The sequence below is a fragment of the Rhinolophus hipposideros genome, assembly GCF_964194185.1.
Source record: "Rhinolophus hipposideros genome assembly, chromosome: 19".
In the NCBI taxonomy this organism is placed as follows: domain Eukaryota; kingdom Metazoa; phylum Chordata; class Mammalia; order Chiroptera; family Rhinolophidae; genus Rhinolophus; species Rhinolophus hipposideros.
Window position 1 is genome coordinate 49,893,860 of NC_138065.1, and position 25,380 is coordinate 49,919,239.

The following is a 25,380-nucleotide window of genomic DNA, read 5'->3' on the forward strand; positions in this document are numbered from 1 at the left end:
CGGCGGTGCCGGACCAACTACTTAAGGAAATCTTGGCCACGCAGACGATCATTTCCCCTGGCCTGGCTCTGCTCTCTCTCTTGTCTCCCGTGCTCGTTGGGTTAATTGCTTCAAGCGATAAGGGGGGGAAAGAAAGGGGGATAAAGGTGGAGATACACAGGCAGTTTGGAAGTGGCCCCGGGTGGCGGGCGGAAAAGGGCCGATGTAACCGCCTTGGGGGTCCTCCCACCTCCTCCGGGGCGGAGCCCTGTACCTGGTGGTCCCGAGGTGTGTACTCTGGCTCGTGCAGGTTCTTTGCAAAACTGCGCTGGAGTTGAGTTGTCCTGCAGGTGGACTCAAGACAATGTCCAGCTCTGGGTGTTTCATTAGGAAAAAGAAACATGTTGAAGGACTGGGGTGTGATGCATGGGGAGGGAACTGACACGTGGACCAGGGTTTCTCGGCCGCCCCAGGCCGCAGCGTCTCCCCGATTGGTGTTCCTGGTGGGTTGTGTCCATGATGTTTTGTAGGTGATTCTGGCCAATCCAAAACGTTTCTCCAGGGGATGTCTAAACCGTTCTCCTCGAAAAGGGCCTCGTGTTTTCATGGTTCAGGAAGGCAATGAATGGAAAAGGTCGGCCCTGGGAGGTGGGCAAACCCTCCTTGGGCTTCTCCCGCCTGGAGGCCTGATGTTTTCCCCCGGGTGTGGTTCCACCTTGAACACGTAACCTTCTGGGCTTCCCACTGTCTCACTTGTAATACGATTTCGAAAATGAAAACATGCAAGCGTTGTCCAAGACCACGTAGGTCAGGGTGATTGCAGAGAGACCAGTTGTTCCGTTTTATTTTCCCCCCCATATTTCTCTTCTCCCTATTGGGCACTTCAGAAAACGTGTGTTGGGCCTTAACATCCCAGGTGTGGCCTTCGACGTCAGTGTCTCCATATTGTTACAGGAGTGGAAATACAGGAGTGCACTGGACGTCAAAGAACCACACCAAAGAGCTGAAAGGCGGATTTCGGGTGTAAAGAGGGGACCAGACCGGGGAGGATGTTTGGAATTCCCCTTGTGACCTTTGCGCTTTCAGACTTAAAAGTGGTGTCTGGAATGTCGGTGTGCACAAATGCTTCATTTTATTTTATTTTTTATTTATTTAATTTTATTTTATTATTTTATTTTTATTTTTATTTTATTTTTTTATTTTATTTTATTTATTTATTTATTTTTTACAAATGCTTCATTTTAAATGTGGGCTTATGTTCCCTAACATGTAAAAGTTAAAATGCCATCATCCAAAAGGATTGGAGGAGACGGATTCATCCAATTTTTTGAACATAGACCAAATGCGTTAAAGATACAGATTACTCCGAAATAGCAGATGAGGATCAGTGGACGTCTGCTAGTTCCTTCAGTGTTCCGTTTGTAAATGCCAGCCATTTAGTTCCATCTAATAAACGTGAACCACCACGTTGTACACCCCATGTTAAATTTTATACGCACGCTTTTTTTTTTCCACTCCCTGGGTGAATGTCAAGAATTATCAATAATCTTAATAGAGATGGATGTTACGGTATTTTAAAAGGTTTTGTGTTAGTCCTGAAGGAGCACCAGAGCACGAGTGAGATTATAAAAAAGAACGTTTGTATAAAATGGTAATTTCCAGTTTGCAAGGTTCTAAATCTTTGTTTTTTTATTTTTCCCTGGTGGCTCTCCCTCATGGCGACTGGTTTCTTCAAATGATGTGTAATATTTTATTGGGAGCTTATCTTCAAAGTTCTTTGTTCTGTGAGAGTCCGCCGTACCTTGGGTTGAGAGACTGTCTCCACAGATTGATTTTTCTGGGCTTCTAGAAGTTTCAGTTCCTTAAAACCAGATTTAAGGTAATTTTTTCAACTTGTGATAGAAATTTGGACGTCACCCCCATATATGTGTGATACAGGCCTCAGATACTGGTTTCTTGTAGGTGCCTGTTAAATATATATATATAATGTTACTCAGATGGCAGCCTTCCTTAACTGCTTTTTCCAGAGCAATAGACTTTATTTCCTAATCCTTCGTTATCACATGTGCCATCCTTTCCAGGCTCTGAACTTTATTTCGGTGATCTTGTCTTCAAATGTATAGGAATTCCAACTCCCAGTACTTATATTCAGGTAGAGGCCCCCTTGGGTTTGCTTTCTACAACGTTTTGTATTCTCTTAAGTTCCGTGACGTATTTTTTCTTTGAAATAAAAACATGTATTCAGCATTTTTATGTTTGTGGCAAAAGGAACTGTCTGTGACATCTTACACTATTGTATTGCCGCCAGTTGATTCTTCACCATAGCAGCTAGAGTAGTCTTTTAAAACATAAAACTCTAATGTCTGTAGCCTGCTTAAAACTGCGAAATGGCTTCCTGTTGCACTTTGAATAAAACCCCTGTTCCTATAGGAGCCTGCATGATCTGACCTCTGGCCTGCCTCTCTTCTGTGGCCACGAGGCTCGCTTTCCCTTTAACTCCAGCCAAATTGGCTTGCTCTGGGGTTTCAGAGCATGTCAGTCTCTCTCCCCCAGTGCTCTGCAGCCCTCCCCAGGACTTTCCCAAATGCTGTTGAATTTGACTACGGTCATCTTACCCTTGTCGGGCTGATTCTTTCTCCTTCAGGTTTTGACCTGAATGTCCACTTAGACTTTCAATGACCACCCCATCCAAATAGCATTCCTCTCTGCCCCCTGCTCCCATTTCTGTGTTCTTTATTATTTTCATAGCACCAATTACAACTAAATTATTTGTGTGTGTTTGTTTACTTGTTTATTTTCTATTTCCCTCTATTAGGTAATAGCATCACAAGATTAAGGGATGTGGCTTTTCTTCACCCAGTGTATAACAGGATGTTTGATGCCTACTGAGCACTCAAATATTGAAACCTTTCTAAGTATTGAGTTGAAACATTTCCACATTTCATGTATTCTGAGAGTCCTTTCTAGTATGAATTTCTATGATGGTAATAACATTAACCACATTTATTATAGCTGGTTGTACCCATGAACTCATTGGCTAGTAAATGAAAAACATTAAAAATGGGTTGAGGAGAATCAAGATGCCGTTTTGTTTTTCTATAAGGCCTTAAAATAGTATTTCAGCAGTATTCTGTAGTTTTCAGTATGTAGGTCTTTCATCAGATTTAGCCCTCAGTAGTTAATAGCACGATGCTATTGTATATGGCATTTTTATTCAGTTTTCAATATTTTTGCGTCTGTCACATAGAAATAAAATTGATTTATATTTGTTGATCAACTGTGATAAACAGTTATGGCATTGTTTTCTAAGATCCCATTGGATTTACAGTGGGTGATCATGCTGTCTGCAAATGACAGTTTTATTTCTTTCCAATCTGTATGTCTTTTTTCTTTCTTTCTTTTTTTTTTTTTTTTTTTTTTTTTTTTTTTTTTTTTTTTTTGCCTTATTGCACTGGCTAGACCCGCCAGTATAATGCTGAATAGAAGAAGTGAGATTGGATACCCTCTCTTGTTCTGATCTTAGGGGAAAGGCATAGTCTTTCACCATTAAATATGATGTTAGCTTTAGTGTTTTTTTGCATATGACCTTTATCAGTTTGATGAAATTCCTTTGTATTTTTAGTTTGCTGAGAACTTTTATCAGGAATAGATTAGGGATTTTCTTGCATGCTTTTTCTGGGTCTATTGAGACGATAATATGATTTTTCTTTTTTAGAATTGCATTGATCAGTTGGCCAGTATTACACCAATCTTGGATTCCTGGGATAAAAGCTACTTAGACATAATATATTACGCTTTTTATGTATTGTTGGATTTGATTGGCTACAATTTTATTTAGAATTTTTGCATATACTCATGAAGGTTATTGGTCTATAATTTTGTTTGGTGTAATGTCTACCTCGTTTTGGGATCAGGGTAAAACTGGTCTCAACAAATGAGAAATAGTTTCTTCACTTTTCTGAAAGATGTGTAGCATTGATATTAATTGTTCCTTATATACTTGGTAGAATTTATCGGTGAAACCATCTGGCATTTTCTTTATGGGAAATTTTAACAACAAATTGAATTCCTTTGATAAATATAGAACTGTTTGGATTATTTCTTCTTGAGTGACTTTTGGTAGTTTTTCTTTCAAGATATTTGTTTCATCTAAGTTGTTGAATGTATTAATTGGCAAAGTTGTTTATAATATTTTCTTGTGCAGTAAAGGGTTAACTCAGAGGGTTTGTGGTGCTGAAACCCTGCACATTCCAAAGAAATGGCTCCTGGGAGAAAACCTCTAAGCCCTTAGAATATCCGCATAATAAGATTGTCTTTGTATATCTAGGGCCCTTGTGTTCATCAGATAGTTTGTGCTAACAATGTAATTTATGGTGAATGCCTGTTTTTGTTTAGCTGGATTCCTGGGCCACCCTCTATCAGTTTGATCTCTGGAGGGACTGCAGACTGGGTAGCTGAAGTCTGTCATGTGGCTGCAGCATGTAGCCTGACTGATTCCCAATAATAACCCTAGACAACAAGGTTTAGATGAACTTCCTGGTTGGCAATACCTCACGTGTCGTCACATATCGTCGCTGGGAGAATGAAGTGCCATTCATACAACTACACTTGGAGAGGACAACTGAAAGCTCATATCTGATTTCTTCTGGACTCATATGCGTGTTTGGTTTTAAGTATTTAAAGATTTCTGGAGACCTCTTTTATTGATTCCTAATTTAATTCTGTTGTGGTCAGAGTTAGTTTGTATAATTTGAATTGTTTTTTCTTTTTTTATCTATTGAGACTTGTTTTATGGCCCAGAATGTAGATTCTTGGAAAATGTTCGGTGTAAAAATGAAATGAACATATGTTCTGCTGTTGAATGGAGTGTTGTATTAATGCCAGTGAGGTCTATTTTGGTTGATTGTGTTTTTAAATCCCCCACATGCTTACAGGTTTTCTACTTATTCTATTATTTATTGAGAGATGAGAATTGAAATCTGCTGTGTTTGTGGATTTTTCCATTTCTGCTTGCAGTTCTGTCAGTTTTGCATTGTGTGTGTTGAAGCTCTGTTATTAGGTTCATAAATATTTAAGGTTGAATGTCTTCTTGATTATTTGACCCACTTATTATTAAAAATTTGCCCTCCCTTTGCCTGTTAGCCTGAAGTCTACTTACTTTCATATTAAGCCATCACTTTAACTTTCTTTTGGTTAATGTTAGCATGGTGTATCTTTTTCCTTTTTTAAAACTTTTCACTTACTTGTATCTTTCTTTTAGGCAGCATATAGTCAGTCTTGCTTTTCCAGCTAATCTAACAATCTCTGTCTTTTAACTGGTATGTTTGTAACATTTATATTTAATGTAATTATTATGTTTAGGTCTCAAACCTCTAAGCTAAGCTTTAAACCTTTAAACCAAAATATTTCAGTCTTTATTTTCTCTTTTGTCTCATCTGTTGTTTGTTCCCTTTGATAATTTACTGGCTATACTCTTTGTTTTATTTTAATAGTTTATTTAACAGCATAGTAAACATTTTTAACTTCTCACAATCAACTTTCTGGTAATGTTATACCAGTTCATGCATAGTATAAGAAACTAACAAATACGTTTTTGTACTTCTTCCCTCCTAGCCTTTATGGTGTGTTTTTTAAAATATATTTCATTGCTACATGTTATTAACCTCAAAATTCATTGCTATTGTTGTTTAAATAGTTACCTTTTAAAAAGAGTTAAATAAGAAAGTCTTATATATTTATTCATATAGATACAATTTTCTGCGCTTTTTGTTCCTTTGTGTAGATCTGCGTTTCCTTCTTCCTGCAGGACTTCTTTTAACATTTCTTATTGTACGGGTCTACTGTGGATGAGATTCTTTCAGCTTTTTTTGTGTATGAAAAACTCTTCATTTTGTCTTTGTTTTTGAAACATATTTCACTGAGTCTAAAATTCTAATTTGACTTTTTTTTCTTTCAGTACTTTACAGGTGCTGCTCTGTGTCTCCTAGTTAGCATGGTTTCTGATGAGAGCTGTCATCCTCATCTTTGTTTCTTCATAAATAATGTATCTTTTTTTCCTCTGTCTGCTTTTAAGATTTTTACTTTATCACTATTTTTAAAAAATTTGAATATGATGTGCCATGGTGTAATTTTCCTCATAAATCTTGTGTTTGAGTTTACCTGAGGTTTGTGGATGGGTATGTTTATAGTTTTCATCAAATTTGAAAATTTTATAGCCATTATGTCTTCAGATATGTTTTCTGTCTATCCCAGTCTCTCCTTTTGGGGTTTCCATTACACATTTGTTAGCCACTTGAAGTTTTCCTATAGTTCACTGATGCTCTTTTCATTTTTTAACATCTTTTTATTCTTGTTTTGCTTCATTTGGTATAATTTTTATTTGTCCTCAATCACTAATATTTTCTTCTCTAATGTCTAATCTTCAACTAATCCCATCCAGTTTTTTTTTTTTAATCACAAACATTGTAGTTTTTATGTATAGCTATTCAGTTTGGGTCTTTTTTTATATCTTTGATGTTTCTCCTTAACTTTTAAACATATGAAGTACAGTAATAAATATTAATGGCATTGTCTGATTATTCTAACATTGTGTTAGGTCTGGGTCAGTTTCAATTGATTATTTGTTTTCCTCATGATTCAGTTTTTCATGCTGTTTTGCATGCCTAGTAATCTTTGATTTGATTCAAGACATTCTGAATTTTACCTTATTGGGTGCTAACTGGTTTTCTTTTCCTATAAATATTTTTGAGCTTTGTTCTGAGATGCAGTTAAGTTACTTGTATATAGTTTTATCTTTTTGAGAATTGCTTGTAAAATTTGTTAGACATTACCAGAGAAATGTTAAATCAAGACTAATTATTTTCTGGTACTGAGGTAAGAATCTTTTGAATGCTCTGGATTGAGAGGTTTTCCAGTCTGACTGTTGGCAGTCGCCTCGATTCCTGGTTCTGTGTGAGTGCCGTGGACTGTTCTCTCTGAGGCCTTTACATAGTTTATCCCCTGGCTTCATGTAGTTTGCCCACATGCATGTGCTGGTCACTCCTCTGCTAACACTTCAGGGGACCCTTTGCTGCCCTCCGTGGGTTTTTTCTGTGCAGCTCTCTCTTTTCTGGTACTATGTCTTCAGATTTTCAACTTCTTGTTCTCCTCTTACACTGAGCTCCATCTCCTCAACTTAGGGAGTCCTGCAGGCTTTGCCTGGACTCTCTCCTCTCCCCGCTCCGATACTGTGGCTTGGGAACTCTCTCAAGGCAATAAATTGGGACAGTCCTAAGCCTTGCTCAGGGATCACTGGCCCTCATTACCTGATATCCTGTGTCTTGAAAATTATTGTTTCATATATTCTCTTTGGTTTAGGTTGTTTTAAGAGCAAGAATAAGTTCAGCCCTTTTTACTCCGTTTTGGTCAAAAGTGCAAGTCCCAGTACTGTTTTAAGTGCCAAGCTTTTCAACAACTTCATGGAGTTGTTTCAACAATTCCCATTTTACAGGTAGGGAAGCTGATCCCATTTTACAGGTAGGGAAGCTGATCCTACCCTGCCATTCTGATTTTATAGTATTCCCCAGTTTACAAAGAATTGTGGCACACATTTCATTAAATCTTATATAGTTCGTATGAGCAGAGTGAATGACTGAGTCCTGAACCTCACATCCCATGTAGTTTACATTTTCAAAAGAGGATGCTTACTTATCTAGAGGCATATTTTTATGGTGCAATATCATGTTTTCTGAGAAGTATTTGTGACGTGTACTGGAAGCTGCTTTTAGTCTCTAAGCCTCCTAATTGCACTCTGCCTTGGAATTTTCTAGGTTGGTTTCCCTAATTTCTTGGCTTTTGCCAACTTCTCTTACTTCATTCTTTAGACTGTTACAGATGGCCTAAAAGTTTTCTTTTTTGTTTAACTTTTGTATCCATGGCATCAGGTAGTAGGAAAGATGATACTTATTTGTATGCAAGAATCTTTGAAAGATGAAATGCTGTAAGTAATTTAACAACTTGCATTTTCCTTTGGGAAGTATTCAGAGATTTTCCCATGGGCTTTTGGATTCCAATTTGTTACTTTGTATTAGAACTTTTGTCTCTCTCCAAGTGCATAACCATTAGGCATCTAAGAAGCGGTATGTGGGCAAAGTATTTTTCTTTATGGCTGCATTATAGGTAACTAGAACAGTGCCTGAGATGGTAGCTCAGTTTGTTGAATGAATGAATGAATGAATGAATGGGAATCAGGGTATGCTGTTAGCCAATTGGAGGAGCCACATGGAGACTGGACAGGGCAAAAATATGCTGCAGGCAGAAAAATATGTGCATTCACTGTGGCGTGAGTACCTGGCGTACAGGTACTTGAGTCTTGACTATATCAGGTTCTGGCTTTGTGATGTCTTTTCTACTGACATTTGAACACAGTTGTGTTTTGTTTTCAGAATTTATCATACTTAAAATAAGAAATCAACTGACTCTAAGAAGATACGGGACAACTTGAGTTTCTCCTTCCTTTGCCATGCGCTATCTTCACTGGAATATTTTAAATATGTTTCTCGGTGAAGAGGCAGTTACTTTTAATTGCACTAGTATTTCAAGCATTTTTTAAAAATGAAAATGAATTAAAAGCATTAACTAGCACTGCTGAGCAAAATAGCTCTCCTGTTTAACAGTTTCCATCAGTCCTCAGTTTAATTACTACGTTATTCTGCCAGCTTTCTCCAGAAATAATTGACCGAATGAAGTCATTTCATTGGATATTTACAAACACTAGACTTGTAAAGGGGGTTTCTGTCAGTTCCCCTTGGGCTTGGAAATGACTGAGGCTGACCTGGCAGCGTACAGCTGCTATTTTGGGTTCAGCATATTTTCACAGTCCCCAATTCAGGAAGGTGATGGGAAGGAAACAGGGGAAGGCAAAATGTTTGGCCTTTACGCTCACTCCTACTTTTGTAATTTTGGCTGTAAGTTTACTTGAAAAATGAGAGAGTAAAGCATTGATTTGATCTAAGGCACTAAGTGCTTGGATAGTGATTTCTGTGTGTGGCAGTTAGAATATCTTGTTAAGTTATGAATAGTCTGGAAGAAATTTGCAAAGCTTTGAGTATCTGCAGTCAAAGCTTAAACATTGGCTTATCAATCATGGTAAAAATGAATTACCAAGGTCAGCCTGTTAATGTTATTGATTTAATATTCTGTAATAAAGTGTTTTTGTTTTGGATTAAATAAGATTTGATTTTGAAGGCATCATGTCAAACTAGAGAGCAGACACGATGAAGATTCGGCTGGAAATTATTTTATCTTAGGCAGCCCACAGGAAATTCCAAAAGACAAGATCAATATAAATGATGCTTTGAAAGAATTGAAGTGGAATGCCAAATCGCAGTGCTGTAGATTCCAGTTTAAAGATGTGAGTCCCTGCTCATGGAAAAAATTCATGCAGAGGCTTCAGATGGTCTTCAGAAGGAATTCCAACTGTGGTAATATTTACAATGTGATGATTACCGTGTGGCCATGCGTTCTCTTAAAATATTGGGGCGGCGGGTGGGGAGAGTGGAAGGCAGACTCTTGGGGAGGGTGCTTAGTTTTTTCAAACAACAGAAGAGTAGAGGTGATAAATGTCTTAAGAGGAACTCTAAGAAGTGAGATGGTTGAAGCTAACATAATTATGAAGAGCATAGATTTAGTTCTTGTTGGGATCTACATTTTAGCTCCCAGGACGATGAATACCTGTCTCGTAAAAGTGACCTCAGTGTAATCCAGGGTGAATTTTAATCTGCACATCGTCGATAATTTAAGTTCGGCTTTCTCAATGACAGCTTCTAAATTTGATGAAAAGCCATTGACTCATTTTCAGTTTACATGGTGAAAATCAGCAGATTTTGCAGGACGTGAAGGCTGTACCGTGTTGTGGGGATTCCTTAAGAAGAAGGAACACAACGCTATAAATACACATGTTCAGGGATCTGGAAGCCTCTAGCAAGTGGAAGGCCCTCAAACTGGAGCGTCAGCAGCTTCTAGTTAACACATCTCGTTTCATTTATACGGGACAAAGAGACCGTAACTGTGTAGGAGAAGAGAAACTAGAACAGCACGGTTGTGGTGAGAGGAGGGCGTTGGGATTTGAGATCTGTGTTCTAGCCTCCGCTGGGTCTCACATCCCCTCGTCCATTGACTGAGTGCAGCATTGTAACCGCGCATTATGGAAGGGGCTGTGGATACAGAGACCCTGTGCTTAGGGAATAAAGCAGTTCGTGCTCAGCATGAATTTGGGAAACAGTGTGCCCGCTGCCCCTCTTGGTGAGACACAGTGGACGTGAGCACGTTAATGGTTCTGAGAGGTGATGCTGTTAAAAAACAAGCACATCACACACACACGGTTTAACTTCATTTAGTTCCGTTTTTAGCTCTTTTCTTTTTTAATGTGTGTAATACACAGTAACATCACTTGGAAGACGTTTTTGGAAATGCTTCTATGAGGAATGATCTCTTTCAGCCTCCTGAACTGTTCCAGGTACTCTTAGGTTTTCCTCTCTGGCCAAGTCAGAACTGTCATTCTTAAAGGAATCAACATTCCAGCAATGTGTCTTTGACAGACTTGCATATTTGGGTTCAGTCGGAAGCTCTTAGGAAATGGCACCATCCATCACGCAGAGCTTGGTGGTGGGGTGTGGGTAGGTGCTTAACCGGGTTGGAGGGGCGAGCCCCTCAGAACTCAGGCTTCTCAGGATTGCTTAGATTCCCCTTTGAGCATCCTTCAGCCTTCTTAACCGAGCTCTCTACTTTGGTAGTGTCGCCTCCTGTGTTTGTTGGCAGAGGTCATGACGCTGGAGCGTGAATACCACCCAAGCAGCGTGTGCAGTGGACAAACAGGAAGGAGTGAGGGTCTGCCCCCTCCTCAGGATATTTCTGAATGTACAGGCCTGAAAGGAGGCCTCTTTGCCAATTATGGCTTGGAATTCAAACGTAATGCCAGAGCCACTACACCTTTTTTAGGGTAATTACCACTTAACTAAACATTTCTGAGTTCCTTATAAATTGGTCCCTTCAGTCATTTAATCATTTTAGTAGCTCTTCTCTGAACTCGGTCCAAGTTTTCCACAATTTTGGTAACAAGGTGCTCTGTAGGGAATCCGGTGTCCAGGTGCAGCAATCTTGCCAGGGTATTTGGGGTGGTGGGAAGGAGCGAGAGAAAGATGACAGCTATCCAATGTCCCTTAGGCTCTCATAAATGTGTGGCAGCTTTCCAGCAAATGGACTTGAGCTCACAGTCAGTGCATAGGCCAGTCGATTGGAAATTGTCCCTTCCTTCATTCAGGTGGAAGAAAAGCCAGTGAGTGAGTGTGTATGTGAAGTTGATGAAATCCTTCACTTGGTGTAACATTATAGACATTCTTTACAGTAAGAAATCCTTCTAAAGCGGAGGCTGAGACGTTCTTCATGGGGATATTTCAAGGAAAGGCAGTTGCCACTGCTTTATCTTTTTTCAGTGTTTATGCCATATTTATACAAATAAGATTGTTAAAATATTGTTTATTATTTTTGTTTTCTTGTTTTTTGATGGACCTGCAAGGAAATCTGATGAAATCTAGAAGCCACTTGGAATGCTTTACTGAGGGTCAAGCAAATGAGTAAATGGAAGAGTAAGAATTATACCACAAATATGAATGGCTTGAAGTCCTACCTTTCACTTACCTCTGAACAAACAAGCAAACCAAACAAAATACCCATTTCCCACCTATTTCTAAAGCTGGTTCAGGAAGTAAGATGTTACTACTGCTTGGCAAATGTTTCGACCTTTAATTTAGTTACTGTATCATTTGTTTTCATTTTCTTTTTATCTTGAAGTCATTAGTTCACTTTTTTTTTTTAAAAAAAGACTTTTTTATATCAAAAAATGAAATTCCAAAGACATCAGCATGTGGTACTAAGGTAAACGTAAATGATGTCACAGTTTGGGGGGTTCTGGGAGACCCTAACAAGGATACTGGCAAAGATTGTTAAAGTTTTAGTACAAAAGTCAATAATAAATTCCTAAAAAATATAGAGTATTCTTCTTGATATTTGGGACATTTAAGCAAGTATTTAGCAATCTGATTCTAGGGCTAATTAAACATAAGTATAATGGACCACCCTAAGAAATAGATTAATAAGTTACTTATGCATAAAACTACATATCTCTTTGGCAACTAATGTTTGAACCATGTTAAAAATGCAGAAATACTGCTATAAAACAAAACTAGGCAAGGAGAACCGAACCAGAAGGAGCATAGTACTTAAGGGCATATATTATGCATATTACTGTAGCATTTTAAAGATACTTGTTATAATCACGAGAGCTTAAGATTGTAACTGAAATGCTGTTCCTTCTCACAACCTTGAAAGATCGCTTGCTGTTAAGCATTTCAGTTCACCACTGCTGACATGGGCTCACATGCCATCAGTACTGGAATTGGGCTTTTGTTCCAAGCTCCTCACGCGATTGTGGTTTTCTCCTTGACCATTGCAGGATGATTGTTGCATTAAGAAAGAATGATTGTTGCCATTAAGATTTGGCGGGGAGAATTGGGATGCTAATATTGAACCCCGAATTATCCTTCCTTACTCTGGTCTAACGACCCTTTGTATCAGCCCCACCCAACTCTGGAGTCCGGGTTCTGGAGATCTTTGAACACAGCTGGACTCTCAGGTAGTTTGGTCTTTGGGGACTGATAGACCTAAAATAACTTTGAATAGTTAAATCTGACCACGTGTGAAATGGCAGTTGCCTTTTAATTTTAATGGAATATTTTAGAGCATTTTTATGGAAAAGCTCTTAAAGTTCTTTTTTTTTCACTGCCTTAATGAAAGGGGAAAATGTGTTGCTGTTGCTGTTATTTTTTATAATAAATTTAAAGCAGTTCCTGCAAATCTTAACAAGTAGAATCAAATATTTAATGCTTTTGGCAAAATACCTTTATAAAATTTCCAGAACAAAATAAAGTTATTCTGTTTTTAAACTGTTTTGAATAAAACAGACTGAATTTCGAAGCGTACTCACAGTCAGTATCAATATTTCCAAGTTAATTGAGTAGGTGGAATCATCAAGTCACATCATTCCCACATTAGTTACTGTTGCATCTGAAAAGATTTATGCTCAAATTTTTAAACCAGAATTGACAGCTAGATTCACAAATATGAATGTTACAGCTAGAAACTCACTGTTGTTTTTTTTTTAGTACCATATTTCTTTTGTATATCGCATCAGGATGATCTTCTGATACCTGCTCTCGAAATAAGTTGCTTTTTAAAAGATAACATGGGCACTCTAACTCTGGGACTTCACAAGGTTGTTTGTTTTGGACGAGAAGCATGATTTGTTGGTGACGTTTAACGAAAGCTGTCCAGAAAAAAAACCAACAAGCACCTTGATTTGTTGGATTTGTTGAGTCCCATGGTGTAAATATGAAATGTGGAGGAAGAGAGCATAGAGTCCCCTCTTACCAGCTGGTGCCAGCCTGCTCCCGCCAACCCCTGAAGTGGGGTTCTTTTACATTTGCTAAACATGCAACTTGGAAGCCATCAGTTATAAAGGTCTAAGTTTATCGGGAAGAAAATATTGGTTGAACTGGGTCAGATGGACTAGTACTGTTACTTCGGGTATAGACCACCTGGGAAAGTTTTGAAAGGATTTAGTCACCTTATCAGATGGGACATTTTGAGCCAATGACTAGTTAGAAACTTTAGTAGCTATTGGATAAGTGGCTTGACAAAATGAAGGGAAATAGAAAAAGTTGAAGTGTTTATTTGTGTTACTTATTTTTCATAAAGAATCTTTGTTTTGCCCTGAGTGGACTTCGAGCTGGAGCCCTCAAAACAATCATCATTTGTATGATAGAATGTTAATATGGTTCTGGGAAAGATCTTTTCCAGGAAAGTATTTTATGAATATAATTGTAGCTAACATTGCTACAGTTTCTATTCTAAGAGTTTTTCGTGTGTTATTTTATTGAATCCTCACAACAACCTTATTATCCCTCCCATTTTGCAGACGAGGAAACTGAGGAAAGGTTTAAGTAACTTCTCCAAATTGCCACACCTAGTAATTGGGAATAACCCAGGCCCTCTGACACAAGAGTTTGTGCTCTTAATCTGTGGACTCTTTTGCCTCAAGTATTGTTTATTTGTTTCTCTATGAAGCCTACTCATGATTGTAGTTAGCCAATCACTTTGTGAATAGTTTAAAGTTTTTCTTTTAGGTAACTGAGTTGACGTAAGATTCAACATGTGAATGAGATATACAGTGAAGCTGTCACTGATAATCAGAAGAGCAAACAATTTATAAACCATTTTAAGGTTAAGACATTTCTGGGCTAGATAATCTTTCGATTCCATTAATAAAATGGAGTTTAAATAGTTATGTGGCTAAATTATACTGTTGCCTTTAGTTAATCATGTATCATAGAAATCATATATCAAGAAATGATAAATTTGTACTCTCTATCCCTGCCTCGGCCAGAAGGAATTTAAGGTGAGATAAATGGGAAAATAGATCAATAGATAGATCCATCTCACTTCTATACATATATATATATATAAAGTGTTAGACCTGCTAGATCTTGTCATTTTGTGTTACTAAAGAAACAAGTGTGTTTTTATATTATAATTTTAAAAAATATTTTGATAGTTTCATTTCCATCTAATTTGCATCATTTTCAATCCTGTGCCTTATCATACATTTCAGAAAGGGTCCATAGGCTTCACTAGACAGCCATGGGGGTCCGTGTCACAGAGCAGGTTGAGAACCCCAGGCTAGGCTGGTCCCCATTGCTTGTTAGAACGTGTGTCCTCAGGCTGCGTAATGACACTTGTTCCTTGTGGAGTGCATGCACCCTGGCTCAGCTGGGTGTGCAGAGGAGGTAGGACTTCTCCAGGACAGGCTTGGGTGTAGCAGGTCCTTTTTTTTTGTGAGATCTCCCAGCTTTGTGGTAATTCGGGGCACCTATTTCTCCCACAGTCCATGCTAGTCATTCTGAGTTAGAACTCCCATTTTTATGGGAGACCAGTACTTAGGCTTGCTGCTTGGGAAACCCAAAGCAAGTGGCTTTGTGCATGGAGATTTGGCGGGGAGAATGGAGATTGTGCATGGAGATTGGTGGTCGTTTGCTTCCCTTCTTACCTGCCTGCTCCGGGCCCATTCCTCCCCTCTCCTGCTGCCTCTGAGTTACAGGTTTGATCCAGCGTTCTCTTGGGTAAACTCAAATTTTCAGGGTATTTCTTTCATTTTGACGGAATTAAGGTTGTGTGTGTGTGTGTGGCTTTTTTGGAATTTGCAGTCAATCTGATCTCATCTACCAGAAAATTATTTCTGTTTGTGGACACTGATGCTGTTCTTCCCAGCATTCCAGGCTTGTTGTGGATTTATTTTTACTTTTAATGCTTTCTCTGATTTCTGAGAGGTGGAACAGATGAACAGTGATGTTTAGCTGCCTTCTTGAACAAGAAATCTTGTCTTCTTTACATTGGTTTAACTAAGAATTTAGAGTGTATAGCACTGGTCATCAAACTTGCAAACCTTCCCTTTTAAAGAAAAGTCAAAAATTTTGCAGGTTCGTACAGTCTCCTGACAGCCTAGGAAACACTGGTGTACCTAAAATCTCCACTGGGTTTGTACTTCCAGTCCCACCCCCTTAACGAAGGCACATATGATAGGACGGTGGATATCCTACACCTCCCTTTGACCCAGCACACCTCTCCTCCCAAGTTGTCAGTGGCCTGAGTGAGCCTCATCATGTTGTTTTGGAGGGACACCTATCTTTTATCGCGCATTCATAACGGCTTTGTCCGGTTGCCAATTGAAAAGAATTTGTGTCATGTATTGAGTGAAGTGCCATAGGTGCTTTATCTGTCTGCTTACACTCTTGCCTGATACCCAGCTAGTTCCTTGGTTGGAGCCTTATCTGTAGGACCTAGGATGAGTCATGCTTGCAGGGACTGCCCGAAATAGAATTCTGTATGCTAGGAATTGTTTCACTTCTGAAAAGTCCAAAATATTTAGCAATATTTCGGTCGTACTGCCTTAATTAGTCATCATTTATTTGGAGGTTGCAGACATTGGCCCTGCTTATCTTTTTTAGCTGATAAGTTTTGCTTCTTAAACTTATTTTAATTTCATTTTAGAATTAACTTGTAATGGAAATTCTTAATTTGTTTTTTTTAATTATCTCAGAACTTCTTAAGTAATAATGATAATTTTTAGAGAAAGAAGATAGAGAATTGGAAACGCTGTCCAACTTTCTCCAGTGTTAGGCATAAAATTCAAAATCTAAAGCTCTTAATTCCATCTCAGGTTATAATTAAATAAGGGAATGTCAGGAGCTGGCTCCCTAAATATCACCAACGCAGTTTGTTGGTACCGAAGAGCTGAGTATACTGTTTACTGTGGTAATAAGTTCCGCCTCACAAAGTTTTGGCAGTGTCTGGGGGTGGGATGGGGGGGAAGGTCGGGATTTATTGAGGATCTGAAGTTTGCTTTAAATCTGCCCTTTCGATGTAGGGAGTTGGTTAGGATGGGCCGATAAGTCCAGGGTTGGTAGGAAAAGGAAGGGAGAAGACCTTTGAACAAAGAATTCAAAGAATCTGAGGGCACAAACTCTTGCTTTCCAGTGAAGAGTTGGGTCTGGGGAAGGTGTGATTTCTTTTCTCAATGCCCAGGCGGATGCGTCAGTTAATGGTTTTACTTCTCCAGGGTTGTCTGGGTTGTGTAATCCTGCGTTTGCTCTGCTGTCAGCTCTCCCTGGGGTGCTCCTTATGCTCCAGTGCTCCTCACTAGAAAGTGGTAGAAAGGATAAAACGTCACTGGAAGCAGGACTGCTGATGGTGTAACCGCACATTCTGAAGTCCTTGGATCACAGCGTGATTATCTGAAGCTCTCTCTCAGGAGACCTGAGAGCCAGGTGTTCCGCCCCCTGAACAGGCAGGGGCTGCCTCCCTCAGCCCTGTAGCTTCCTAGGCATCCAGGGAGCTGTAGCCAAGGAGAAACAAGGGCCTGGAGGTGATAACATCTAAGCAGTTTGTTCCCAGGGTGACCAGTGAGCTTATCAGGACTGACGTAAAATCTGCAAGAGTAGCTTTCAATTTAGAACCGGCTTTTTAGAGGCCTCCAGCTGGGCCTGAAAACAGCTGTCAGTGCAAGTAAGGTGAGTGTCTCCTCACCGGGATAATGTGCTGCCCACTCTTCTCCCTCCAAATACTGCCACTTTCTCACCTCCGTAAAAAAGGTCCAAGTTTCCGTTTTACTAAAATTTGCACCGAGGCTTCTGCTAATGTACGGATTTTCTATCCTTAAGGTGCTTCAGAAGGGACGTGATACCCAACGTACCAGCACGCATCAAATTGTTCTGTGCCTGTGTGTTGAACTAGGAAAAAAGAAAATTTTAATAGGAAAAAAAAGAGGAAGAGGATGAGTAAGAGAAAAAAAAGAAAACGTTTCAAAGTTTTATTTTGGAGGTGCTCAAAGGATCTCTGGCTCCCAGAAACTTCAGAGCGAGATAGAGAGAGCCCTTCGTTTCTGCAGCTTGGTGCACTTCCCTGTCACCCTCTCATCTCACCTCTGTCACTAGGTAGGTCTGTGCTGGCACGGTGGCCGCCCCAGCCCAAGGTGGGAGAACCCCAGCCAGCGCCCGAGGGTGGGACAGAACCCCGGCGCCAGGCAGTAACCCCTGGCTGCTCGTTTGCTGGACACACACAGCCCTGTTCTGTTACCTTCCTCTAGGTTGTGGGTGAGTGGAACCCATTAACATTTAAAAATATTTGCAGAAATCAGAGGGGGAAGAGGTATTTCTGGAGGGCCAGTACTCAGTGCACTTTCATGTGTGCCAGAGTTTGCTGGCACGACTCTGGCCTTGATAGGGAGCATGTGGGCGGCGGCAGCATAGAGATGGGGCAGAAGGCCGGGAACAAAGGGGGCTTGTGAGAGCCTGCGAGTGGGGGGAGCCACGGAGGCCGAGCTGAAGGCCTCTGCCTTGCTCCGCTGGGGGAGGGGACCAGACAAGGACGGAAGGCTCTCGCTCCCGACGCCGGGGTCATGAATCCTGGGGACTGAGGGAGCACAGCGCAGGCTGCTGCGGCTGCCAGATCTTTGTTTCCACTGCGAGACACACTCGCCCGAAGCGAGAAGATGCAGACACCGCCAGCGGCATCCTAGTGCCTGGTCTTGGAGCCACTTGGCTGGGGGGCAAGGGAGCAGGAGATGGATTGGAAGGAGGCAGGGTTGGTAGAGCACTTTCGGTGAAGACAGATTTGTCATTGTTTCCCCCATTGCCAGTTCCGTCCATATGGAAACGAGATAAAATGAGTTGCATGTCATGAATAGGTATATTTCAAACACAAAAGTGCTTTTATTAACTGCAGGGTAAGGTCAGACTGTTGAAAAATCTGTCATTTATGAGTAGAATTTTGTATTGGGTTCTGATTTATGCATGCTGCACCTTATCCAGCACACACACACACACACACACACACACACATACACACACACAAACATATATATATACATATATATATATATATGTATATATATATATATATGAAAAATCCATGTTTCGGGCACTTATTAAATCACGGAAGTCTTGACTGGGTTGTATATGACAAGAACCACTGTAGTCTTTATAAGACTGAATAAACTACTACCCGCTTTATCAATCAGATACTGGTTGTACGTGTAAGCTGGTCTAGGTGTTTCAGTGAATGTGATGTATATAATTCATTTACAAAGCCTCCTCTCCTCTTCTCTTTGCTCACCAGGTCACTGCCACCTTGTGACTCAGCTCCAAAAAAAACCAGAGTCCTACATTTTAAATATCTCTAAGAGCTCTCTTCCCTGTGAATTCACCTCGGAACCCAGACATTAACACTTGGAAGTGCTACAGGTTTTATGATGGCAGTGGGGGCTAATACCAACTGGCCCAAGAGTGTCAAGTTTCTGGGATCTTCAGACTCCATTCATTTAACATTCATTTATCAAGTGTCTACTCTAGGATTATGATATTCAACAAGATAGACCCTCCTTTCCAAGGCCAGGAGCCCCAAATGATATGCTTCATATTTCAAACAGTGGATTCTGGCTTGCTTGAAAATAGGTAGGCAACCTTTACTTCATTAACTTCCCTTTATGCTAAATTCCCATTGATTGCTTTGATGACTTTTATGTTATATTAGCTCTTACTATTTCAGATTGTTCACGATATTTTCAAACTGAACTTGGCGTCTTTTGCTGTTCAAAAATTGCTAGTAAAATAAGGCTACTCTGTGGCTTTGAATTTTAGGTGATATTCGTGATCAATCAATATCTATCTATCTATCTATCTATCTATCTATCTATCTATCTATCTATCTATCTATCTATAATATATATTTTAGCCCTAAATAGACCAATTAGTGTTTTCAGAGGTTTGGCTTTGGCAAAAAGTAATTTTAAAACTACTGTTAGTTTTAAGTTTGTTTAGAACTTCAGTTCATTTCAATGTTAATGTTAAGAGTTATATTTTGGTGATCGTTTTCACATTTCTAATTGCTTTTTAAGATTTATTTTACTTTTAATTTTTTCTGAGATTTTCCCCTTTTCTTCTTCTCCCTTTCCCAAATAATAAACCAGATCCATCTGAATGGCAGATTTAGGATCAGTTACTACAGGGAAAACAGTTTTTCAAGCTAAAATCACTATACGTCATTTTGGATCCCATCAGTTGTTCTCTCTCTGAAGTCTAATTATAATAAACTATTAGCTCCCTGAGCTTAGAAACGATAGACATCTGATGCTATGTAGAAATAGAGTCTACAGTTCAAACTGCAAAATAGTGGTCTTGACCACCATTTTTTGGTCTGATGAAAACTATGGTCCCCTTTTCCAGGGAAAAAAAAAAGTATATTAAAATCAAAATTTGCCTCCGTACTTGCACAATTGTGTATCTGTTAGTATGAAACTGTACCTCAGGTGACTAGCTCCACTTCCTTTTGAGGTTAACTTACATTATATGTGATTACTACCCCTTGGACAGAGATCATTCCTTATTTATGTGAGTATCAGTGTTTTGGGTATGGCAGATACTCAAATGTTAAGTAGAACTTACACTCTTGAAATCAAGGCATCGTAACGATTGAGAAATGAAATATTATTCTTAGTCATATCTGTGATCTAGAAGCTAATATGAAAATCTGGAAAAAACTCTTTAATTTTATCCAGGTGATATTGATTGAGAGCAAACCGATGTAGAGAATATTTGTTTCTCTCTTCTCCAAGTTGTTGGATCCCTTTTATATTATGGGAAACTCAAATGTCAGAAATGATTCATTACGTTCCAAAGAAAAATCTAGAAATTATAATTAAGCTCAGGAGTGATTCTCTGAATTCACTATCCTGAGGCAAATAATTGAGTCTGGACTAAAATCTTAGGAGATGCTGCCGTTATTTTATTTTCTTCACCAAGCTAAGTATAGTGGGTCCTTTGAGATTAACCCTCCATTCAAAAATGGTGCTAATGGTAGAGGTCCATGTCATGATGTCTTCTTTAATCTGTAGCCAGTCCCCAATGGCATCGAATATTTTATGTGTTATAGAAAAAAAATGGGTTTATCAATGCAAGTATCACTTAAGTCATTTTAAGAAAAGATCATTTAAATGAAAGATCATTTTAAAAAGCGTAACATAGGAAAATTGAATAGCCACATGCAAAAGAATGAAACTAGACTGCCATTTGACACCATACACAAAAAATTAATTCACAATCCATTGAAGACTTAAATAGAAGACTGGAAGCAATACAATACGTAGAGGGAAACAGGTACTAAACTTATGGATCTTGGTGTCAGAGAGGCTTTTGTAAACTTGACCCCAAAGGCAAGGACAGTATAAGCAAAAATAAATGAATGGGATTGCATCAACCTAAAAAGCTTCTGCACAGCAAAAGAAACCATCAAAAAAACAAAAAGGCAACCAAATGGGAGACTATATTTACAAACAATACCTCCTATAAGCGGCTAATGTCCAAAATAGATAAAGAACTCATACCAGTAAACAACAACAAACAATCCAATTAAAAAATGGGCGGAGACTTGAACATGCACTTTTACCAAGAAGACATGCAAATGGCCAACAGGTATATGAAAAGATGCTCAACTTCACTAGCTATAAGGGAAATGCAAATCAAAACCACCATGAGATACCACCTCACACCTGTTAGAAAGGCTACTATCAGTAAAACAAGAAATAACAAGTGTTGGAGACGATGTGGAGAAAAAAATACAAACAAAAAAACCCTCATACACTGCTGGTGGAAATGTAAATTGGTACAGCCACTATGGAAAACAGTGTGGAGGTTCCTCCAAAAAATTAAGAATAGTGCTACTTTATGACCCAGCAATCCCTCTTTTGGGTATCTAACAGAAAAATTTATTCGTAAAGCTATATATACCTCTAGGATCATTACAGCATTATTCACAATAGCCAAGACATGGAACAAAGTGTCCTTCGATGGATGATTGGATAAAGAAGATACAGTACATATATACAATGGAACACTACTCAGCCACAAGAAAGGCTGAAATTCTGCCATCTGCAATGACTTGAATAGCTCTTGAGAGTATATGCTAAGCCAAGTAAGTCAGATGGAAAAGGACAAGAATCATAGGATTTCCCTCATGTGGGATACAAAAGAGAAAGCAACAAACAAACTCATAGACAACAGTATGGTGGTTACCAGAGGGGAAAAAGGATGACGGGAGGATGAACAGGGTAAAGGGGGGTCAAATATATGGTGATGGAAGGAGACTAGACTTTGGGTGGTGAGCACACAGTGCAATATGCAGGTGATGTATTACAGAATTGTACACTTGAAACACATAGTTTTATTAACCAACGTCACCCCAATAAATGTAACTTAAACAAGAGTAACCTGGATTAAATTCCCATAAAACTGACAATTATAAGAATAATATTTATTTTTCCATTTTCCTTTTTAAATACAGGATTAGCAGTGGTGTAAAGAACTCATTCTGGGATCTTGTTCTGACTTAAAGTTCTTCCTTCTACGAGCACTGATAACAGCAAAAGTCTGACACAGTCACTGCAGTAAAATCTTTGGTGGAACCAGTTGAGTTACGATTCCAATGTTTATAATCTGATTTTTTGGGCCCCATGTACCACAGGCGATTAAAGACTTCAGTTCATCTCCTTCCTGAAGCATGCCTCTTGGGGAGAATATGTTTAAGTAGTTCTCCAGCTGGTGGGTTTCTAATGGTGTTTCTCAACCTTTTTATAACCTCTGCCCCTCTTTGATAAAGAAAAGTCTCATGTTTCTCTGGAAATTATTGTATGCCCTGCCTGTGAAAGGGGAAGACCAAGATGGGTGAGGAGATAGGGATGGCTGATCACTCCATTCGTTTTCTGTTTTCTGAGGTTCTTCACCAGCCAAGAAGATTATGTTGAACATTTTTTTGGGGGGGCAGCTTTTGAAAAATCTTTTATTGTTTCTAGATATTAACAAATATAAAATATCGAACATGTTTCATTCAAACTATGTTCCTCTCAGGTTCTATTAGCCTCCTCTAGATAGGCAAGCCTATAGCAGCTGGCCCTGATAAATGGAAATCGCATGTTTCTCAAATGTTTAAAGTGAACTAAATTTGGGGGGCCCAGGACATGGTTTTAGCCTCTTTGTGAATAAAAATATGGATTTGGCTCATGTATACACCTCAAAATTATCATCTAATTTTTAAACTATTGAACAAATGGTTTGGGGACAGGATGGGCAACACTGGACCTCAGAGAACAGTGAGAATGTGGTTATGTCATTTTCCACTTATCTGGCCAGTGTAAGAAATCTTAAGGGGCATTTTGCCACTATTAGTGATCAGTAGCAAGTGCTACATTGAGGACTACTGTGCTTTCAACTCTTTTTTTTTTTTTTTTTTTTTTTTTTTAGTTTTAAATACTTCAATGTATTTTTTTTATTTTTTAGTTTCAGGTGTACAAAGCAATGTAATAGTTTGACATTTACACCCCTCACAAAGTGATAACCCCCCAATCTATTATCTCTGACATCATATATAGCTGTTACAATACCATTTTGTCTTCTTTAGTTGGTAAACTTTGCCATTGTTTAACGATAATACATCTATATTCCCATACTCATGTAGTTTTTCAAATCATCTCCAGTTATTTGAAATCTTTATTCTAACCCTGAATTTAGTTTATACGGTTATTAATAATCATTTTACCTAGATTTAAATTGGGTTTCTGGACTTGTCATGCTCGCTCGCTTGTAACGTAGCACGCTGCTTCTCTGTTTAGTCTACATAACCTTTTTTAAACCTTTTGGTCTCATCTCTGATCACTTGCAGCAGCCAATTTTTCCATCTTGCTGTGTGCCAGGCATTGTTAAGCATTCACACTCATGTGCCCGCCTAATCCTATAGCAGCCTACTGAGGTAGTCAGTCTTACCTCCACTTTACAGATGAAGAAACTGAGGTTCAGAGAGATTAGGTAACTTTTGCAAAGTCAATCAGCTAGCGAGTTATAGAGCCAGAATTCACACCGAGATCTGTGTGACTTCAGAGCCTGTGGTCTGTAGTATGACTCCATAGAGCTCTCAGAAGCAATACCTGACCTTTCTAAGAGCAGCATTTCGTGGCTTCTCACTGAGCTACTGGAGCAAATCCGGTTACTTGATCTGCCTTTTCTGGACTTGATACAGCTCTCAGACCACCTTGGACAATATGCAGGTCACATGTTGATGCTATTTTTCTCCTTTCCTCTTATCACCCTGAACTAGAGACTATTGCTAGCCAAGACCCTGTTGTTACAGTTTCCTCCGGCCAAAGTGTGTGGATATCTTCTTTCATCCTCTAGAGTCCTTTTGTTTTTCCTTGTAGAACTTTTCTGTGAGTGAAATAGGAATAAATTTTTCCGAAACTTGAAAATGCAGAAAGCTATGAATTAGACATTAAAATATCGCTGTCTGTCCTGAGTTAGCGAAGTGCACCGATGACTACATTTTGACACACCAGACTTCTTGTGTGAGAACTTTCCTTGATGGCCATGAAGGCCCTGTATGTTGAAATACACTGTCTGGAATTTCTACGGTGAGGGAAACCAAATTTGAGGCTCAACTCCATTTCTCTTAGGTATCTTATTTCCTTAGCAACAATACTATTTCACTTGGTAGAATTTGGTCCTGGAACTTTCTGATAATGCAGATAGCTCGCATTGCTATGCTCCAGAGCTGGAGGCAAAATCAAGTGTGCCAATTTGGATCAATATTTCTTCCTGACAGAACTGGCAGGGTTTCACAGTCGAACAGTTGAATTTCACAAAATATGCCCATTCATATTCAGCCACTTCTGAAATTAGAGACGGTGTCATTTTTATGTGCTGAACGAAGAATATCCTCTGGAGAAGATGCAAACGGACTTGTTAGCAAAGGTATTTCAGAAAATGCAGGTATAAATAGAAAAAGTAAAAATTTAAGACCAAACATTTTATGAATTCAGATATCTGGTATGTGTTCTTCTACTTAAAACTAGGTAGCAAATGAAACAATGTCACCTGTGTCAGTGGGGTACTTCTATCACTAGAAAATGTACATGCGAACCTTAAACTGAATTATAACTTGACTGAAATAATGAGTTGGTTCATAAATGCTGATAATATTTTTAAGATGTCAGTTGAATTGAATTACCATATGTCTGAGCGGCCCTGTACATCTTTTTAATTTAAATTTATTTAGTTTCCTAATGTAGGAAAGATCAGTTTCAGTAGGATTTTCCCCCTACTGAAACAGAGAAATAAGGCAAATAAGTTGCAGAGTAATTAGAAATTATTGGTTGAGTTCTGAAGTTTGGAAATGTAATCAAAACTGTTTTCCCAACCGTCTCTAAACCTCTAAATTCTTACTAGATCTAAGACTATGTTGCAGAGGGGTATTGCTTATTCCCAAAGAGTACATTGATTGTGTTGAAGCATAATAGCCTTTTTGGAAGTAACCTTACCAGATGGCTTCCCTGTTGTACACAATCTCAGGTTATTTTGAGGTTATTAAATTGGAAGTATTTCAGTTCATTTCATTGCTATTTACATAATATCTATGCTAGAACCTGGGAAAGATGCAAAGTTAATTCCCATTCCTAACGTAGGAAATACCATCTGGTAAGAATCCTTTATTTTTGAACGCGACATACCACATCTTCGTTATATTCTAATAATTCTATGAAACGGCTAAAGAGACTGCTGGGCATACAGCTTGTAGAAGCTTTTAAATATACAATAGCTAGTTGGCATGGGAACAAGTTGTAGATCCAGCGTCTGAAGGATGAGCTCCTGTCCTAGTTGACCAGTTCGTCACTAGCTGTGTGGCCTTGGGTTATTCAGTACGTCTGGGCCCTCA

The 25,380-nt window shown here is 39.0% G+C and overlaps 1 protein-coding gene and 1 long non-coding RNA gene across 2 annotated transcripts in view; one reads left to right on the top strand and one right to left on the bottom strand.

Annotated features, from left to right (window-relative positions):
• The window catches only part of GORAB (golgin, RAB6 interacting), a 28,030-nt gene extending 27,769 nt beyond the window's left edge, over positions 1-261 (bottom strand). Inside the window, exon 1 of the mRNA XM_081024741.1 lies at positions 254-261. The gene's annotated coding sequence lies outside the window, so the exon portion shown is untranslated. The remainder of the gene's footprint in view (positions 1-253) is intronic.
• Positions 231-22,682, top strand: LOC308487041. The gene is made up of 4 exons (XR_013991660.1): positions 231-267; positions 17,289-17,561; positions 18,745-19,079; positions 21,964-22,682. It is a non-coding gene; the product is annotated as an uncharacterized lncRNA (long non-coding RNA).
• The last annotated feature ends 2,698 nt before the right edge of the window (positions 22,683-25,380 follow it).